Source organism: Pangasianodon hypophthalmus, chromosome 3, assembly GCF_027358585.1.
Source record: "Pangasianodon hypophthalmus isolate fPanHyp1 chromosome 3, fPanHyp1.pri, whole genome shotgun sequence".
In the NCBI taxonomy this organism is placed as follows: Eukaryota; Metazoa; Chordata; class Actinopteri; order Siluriformes; family Pangasiidae; genus Pangasianodon; species Pangasianodon hypophthalmus.
In genome coordinates this window covers 5,255,402-5,261,784 of record NC_069712.1, presented here as the reverse complement: position 1 = coordinate 5,261,784, position 6,383 = coordinate 5,255,402, and the positions used below count along the sequence as shown (strand labels likewise).

The 6,383-nt window shown below is 41.7% G+C and overlaps 1 pseudogene; it reads right to left on the bottom strand.

Moving 5' to 3' along the window:
- Positions 1 to 1,453: 1,453 nt before the first annotated feature.
- Positions 1,454 to 4,355, bottom strand: LOC113541274 (uncharacterized; annotated as a pseudogene).
- Positions 4,356 to 6,383: the final 2,028 nt, after the last annotated feature.

Sequence of the window (6,383 nt, the reverse complement as noted above, 5' to 3'; positions counted from 1 at the left end):
TTTAATACTTAAATAAATATAATACTTACGTCGCTGAGTCTTAAAGTGAATGGGCGATTAGAAGTGCTCAGAGTGAGTGTGTATGCTAATCACAGTATACAGTACATGCAGACAATCAAAATGGCCGTTCATTTCTATCCTGCTCTCTCTCTGCCTCCACCCGCAAATCCCCCATTTTCCGAGCAAGTGCCCCAGTTAGGAAACCGCTTACGCCCCTCTCAGTAAGAAGTTTGAGCTCCTGTGTTTTTCCCACAGGGTATGTACCGATATTCAGGGAGCATATTTCGACAGATGCCATCAGAGAACAAGCATATGAGTTACCAGGCAGGCTGCCATCTCTGAGTTCACACGGAATGGCATTAATATGGGATGAAGAGCCCAAAACAACAACAGCACAACAACATGAAAGCCCAAAACCACTGGGACCAGGTAAAGGTTTCATCATTTTATATATTAATGGCTTGATTAACAAAGACTCAAAAACTCAACCACCAGCACCTCCAAAAGTTACGATGCCAATGGAACTGCTGGCAGAGTTGAAGGACTTTGCAGGAAAAAAAAAAAAACAAGTCATCAAATCACATCCCAATGAATAAAATATATGCCACTGTTGACCATGACTTATTCAAGAGCCATTACATATTTATGCTTACATTTATGGAAAACACAATCATTTTAAAATTAATTGGTGGTAAATTTTAGCATTACCCAATTAAGTCACAATACGGATATTTATAAAGAAGATTATCTACTGATGTGCATTCCAATAAAATGGTTCAAGGAATAAGACTTGAGATTAGATTGAGAGATTTGTGCATGTTATTGTGTTTGTTGTCATTATTATCTAGGTCATCTTTTAGCGCATCAGTGAAAATATGCAGGAAAGTCTTTAAAACTTGATTTTTCAGGAAAACTGGATACAAGACTGCATGTGTCTGGTATTTGTAAGATTATACAAGGACAGTGTAATATCTTTAATAAATAAATGAATAAGTCAATGAGTAAGAGCTCTGAGAAAATGGGAAATTTTTCAGGCCCAGTGGTAAAATGTGTGCCAAAATTTAAAAAAAGAAATTAAATTACAAACTGACAAAAAAAAGAGATTTGGGTTTACATAGGTAGGGTTTTTAGATAATGCATGACCTTTGTGTGACACTGTGGGAAAACCAATCAGAACCAAAAAGACAAAAAAAATCTGACCAAAGAGAAGTTTTTACTTTGAAAAATGATGTATAATGCTTATCATTAAAGTAATTACTCATTTTCCATTGTAAACAGTCAATTTTACAAATGCAAATGAAATCAATAAATAGTCATTCATTTTAGACAGTGTGTTGATGACTTTCACTGGAACTGCAATTGAATGTTCTTTAAATCCAATTTTCTTCTTTTCCCCATTTGTAGGGTTACTCAAACTTTAAAATGCTAGAACTTTACAAATGAACAACAGATTTCATTTCATTTGTTCGACACAGCTGCCTACCTCAATGGGCAAACATTTTGCCTTCCAGTCTGCTCTGTGGCAATCATCGACAAGGGCCTGGTATTTGGCCCTCTTCCTCTTATATGCCTCCTCCATCCTGTCTTCCCAGGGGACAGTTAGTTCCAAGATAATCACCTGTCTAGCTGACTCAGACAGCAGTATTACATCTCACCTCAAAGAGGTCATGACTATGTGGGCCTGGAACTTGAGCTACCGCCCTAGGTCGACACTTAACTGCCTGTCGGTAGCCATGCTGAGGAGGTCTGTTGGAGCTTGACTTAGGGTCTGAGGCCTCTCCCCTGCCTATGTAGGGGATAGCTGTGCAAACGGTCTCAGCCACTGCCTTCAGCACATAGTCATGGCACCAGCAATAATGACCTTCTCCCAGGGCTTTTGGGCAGCTACTCAGGATGTGCTCTACAGTCCCCTTGCCTTTGCACAGGCTGCAAAAAGGTGCCTTGGCCTTCCCCCAGAGGTGCAGGTTTGCAAGTCTGGGTAAAACATCATAGACTGATCAAATGAAGAGCTTAATTTGCTCGGGTTCTGCACACCATAAGTCCCCCCATGTAATGTTATGCTCGACTGTGTGATCCTACCTTGCTCCCTGCTGCTGCATTCCAGCTGACTTACTGGCACGGACCTCGTCTACTGCCACTCTCGTCTCCTGTTGGATCATCTGCTGCCTCTACTTTCCATGGACTTTGTCATAGTGGGGCTTGGGGAACAACCCCAATCCCGCTCGTCTGGTACTCACTGAGCCTACCAGTACTCTTTGGCACAGTCTTGCCTCTGCCTGCTCCACTGCATCCTTGGCCTTCCACTTCCTGCCTGTCTTCATCACAGTGCCGGCTTGAGAGACCTTGAGGTCACTGGACTCTCCATATTGCAGCACTTCCCTTGCATGGGTGACCATGAACTCCTCTGTGGTTGAACTAAGAGGGAGTTTCAGCCTGTTCTTCTTCCTGTACAAGGCTGTTAAACATTTTGCCAATGCTCTTCACAGGCTTCTCCATCAGGCTTGGTATGGAGGTTCCTCCCACCATGAACTGGCCCTGATCGACCACCTTACCACCTCTGAGCACAAGGGAACTAGATTTCTTGGGGTTGAAATTCATCCTTGTCCACGCAATGAGTTGCTCCAGTTCCTGCAGAATTCATCTACATCCTGGAGATGTCTTAGTTGTGACTGGTGGTTGTTGGACAGCAGATTTGGTCACAGGTTCCCTGCACTTTACCTCAGCTAACTTTGCCACCATGTTCATTCCTAGGGAGAAGAGGACAAACGAGACAGTGCATCCTGTGATAATTACCTTCTCCAAACAATGCCATGAAGATGAAGCTGTCCTTGAGGATACTCTCAGCATAAAGTGTGAGTAGTAATCTAGAATGAAGTTCCTGATGTTACTTGGGACACGGTGTCATTCCAGGGTAATTCAGACCAGCTTATGGGGTATTGACCCTTGTGTGTTTTTAAGATCCAACCATAACACTGAGAGATCCCCTCTGTTCTCTCTTGCCTCTCTGATCAGCTGGTTGAGCACACCTCTATGCTCCAAGCAACCTGGAACGTGGGTTGACCCCCCCCCCCCCCCCCCACCCCCACCCTCTTTCTGCACAGAGTTGTTGATGTAAGCATTCCTGAGGAGATATTCAGTAAGATGCCAGGCAAGGATACTGAAAAATATCTTTCCCCACGCTCAGCAATGAGATGACTCTGGATTGCTGGATGTTTTCGGAGTTCTCCTCTTTCAGAATCCAGAACCTTCTGCAAATCTCCATTGCTGGACTACCTTCCCCCTCTTCCAGATAGCCTGGAGGATCTTCCAAAGTCTTTGCAGCAGTCTGGGGTATCTCTTGTACACCTTGTAAAGGATACCACTTGGTCCTGATGTTGAGCTTGATCTTGCCACTCTAACGATGTTGGACATCTCTTGCCAGGTGGGTGCTCTATTGTCAGATTCAGAGGACAGATCAATGTTTTGCACTCACCAAGCTCCAGCTGTCTCTTTTTGTCTGGGTCCATCTCCTTGGAAGGGCAGGCTAGCTTCCCACTCCATTTCTGACCAAGTAGCTTCTTGGTGAAGTTGAATGGATCAGCCATGAATGCAGCTCTCCTACTTACCCTGTCCCTGCCTTGCCGCCTGTGCCATTCTGCCCTACAGAAAGTCAGGAGCTTCTTCCTGGTGACGTTATGTAACTCTGCCAAGGTTTGTGTCTCCACCTCCTCAGCATGCTTGAACTGTTAATTCAGTGAGTTCAGCTTGTGCCACAGCTGACTGATTTTTTTTTTTTTTTTTTGGCGCTATGGTTCTTCACATAGGGCACATAGGTTCTTCTCCTGTAATCCAAATCTCTCTGCCGCTAGACTTATGATGATGCTGGACATGAACTTTATCTTTTTATCATCTCCGCTTGATGTCTCAAGAATCCTGTCCCCATCCTCGTCTAACTGAAGACCACTTCACTTGTTGCTGCTCAAAGTCATGCTTGGGCTTCGAATTTGGCTATGTGGGTTGACTCCAGGCCTGGTTCTTCCTGCATCTCACCAGGGTTTTCCCCTGTGTGCTGCTACCCTTGCTCCTTGTTCAAGCACCTCATCATGGCCTGAAGCAACTTGTGGCCATTCATTAACATAGGTCATCATTGTAGGGTCCATCTGGCCAGGGTTCTCATCCTCCCCCCTCTCAGGCTCCCCTGGGTGTATTGTTTCTTGGGAACTGACATAGTAGGCTTTGGGTTCTTCCTCACTGAAGATGCACCTTGGGTAGCTAACCCTTTCCGAGCTGTCAACCATATCTCCGATCATCACTGCACTTTCATAGTCATCATCCAGTCTTTTCCTGGAGGTCACTGAGCTAGCCAGGTAAAACATTGTTTAACACATCTTCCGATGCTCTCAGACACATTATCAGTGATGTTCCTGGGGTGACAAGGTGTTTTAAGCCTTTCATCGTCAGACACCCTCACCCAGATGACCCAGCTGAGGCTGATCAAGATAATGTGTTGTTTTCAAAACTATATATAATAAAATGTTAGACACAGATTTATTAATATTTTCCAATTGCTGTTTGATATGCAAACAAAACACAATTATTGTGCATACTCAGACTCAGATTATGCACCTACTTAAATTAATATTCTGCGCTTCACATTCAATCATACAAATCACCTTCATGTAGTTCACACTTCTGATGTTGCCAGATTTTTCTTTAGTGTTTAAACCATCACCTTTAAACTTACCTTTAAGCTTGAAAAAAAAAGTCAGAGATAGAAAATGGACTGAAGAAGAAAATAGCGTTTATTTTCTTTGCCGTCAAATGTAATACACTGTAAGCGAAAACAAGAGACGATTTTAAAAAATGATTTAAAAATAAAAAGACTTATAGATTAAATGAATGAGATGATAATAATTGAAATAACCATCTGAGAGGAGCCTAGTACATTGCTGCATAAATAGTCCAAGTTGTAATTATCACATTTATCACAGCAAATTTGGTTTCATTTAAGAAAATGACTTCCACTCTTATTATCTGATAAAATAGCACTTGATCCAGGACACCCTATTATTTTTCATTTTGTTTGTTTATAGTGTGCTCTAGTAGTTATTCATAAATTTATCAATAAAACATTATGTCTTCAAGATTAAGCAATAACTCTGATTAAGATACTGTCTCAAAATAAAATTTCAGCATGACATATTGTGGGTGCGTCAAACTATCAGATAGTACTGCTGGACTTAATACTGCTCCTTGCTCGTGCAACAAAAATGTCCATGTCCAAGGTCAGTTTTGTATGTAACTGAGACACCGCTCTGTTTTAGGATAACTCTGTCCCATGTGTAACTCTTATGTAGCTTTAGAATAGATCTTAAGTCTGTAGTTACATTTGTAGTCTGAATAATGTGTGAATAATGTGAATTTTGAGCAAAAAAGAATAAAACAGTGAACAATCCATAGAGTATAAGAAAAAAAAACAAATGAGAAAAATAAAAGAATAAAATGAAATGTTGTCTTTTAGCCAAAAATGCATTTCATGTAACAAAAAGAATAAAGAGAATGAGCTGTGGGTGGTGTCTCATTTCCAGCCGTGCCCTGTTTATGGCATATAACCTACTACGCCAATAAAATAAACCTCATTCCTGACTGGTAATAAAGATGGAATGTAAAGTGGTAATGTCTGCAATAAGGCCTTATGAATAAATAACAGGTAATGGAGCTAGCTCCGTGTAGATAAAGATGCCCAATACCAGCATCGAAAGCACAACGAGGAAAAATGCTGTTAATGCTGAGTGCACAGTGATGTATGGGGTTCAGGTTTAAGCTGCTTCTGCTGCTGCTGCTGCTTCTGTCTCAGCTTCTCAGCAGTCCTGAGCTGTGTGTGTGCTCGCTGTGTATACAGCTGCCTTCTCTTCCTGCACTTAGCTCACTGATAATGGGTCATTTTCTGTTAAGGATTAATGCACAAGCTTGTGTAATGGTCAGAGATTCACTCATGAAGGCGCTGAGCTTATGTATGATCATGTTTGCATAATGCTGAGCTCAGGATCATTTCAGCTTGGACTAACAAGAAAATATAACGAAAATAAAGTTTTATGAAACCGTTTGGTCGCATACATTCACACAGTATATGACAGAACAGGAAGAGGATTTTCCCTCAAGCTTGACCACCCACAGTAGGATAATTTTAGATAGGGAATTTTTAAGGGAAAGTTCAGGTTCTGAGCTAGTTTACTGCTCACTCCTAACCCAGTACCTCATTACACAAAAGTCACACAAACTTCAACATGATTCACGTGTGAAATTTACACATGTTTTTAGTCACTTCACATGTTATCATTCACACATTTTCACTTGAGGACTTTGTCCGTATTTTTATTTTTCCACATGACTTTTTTTCCACA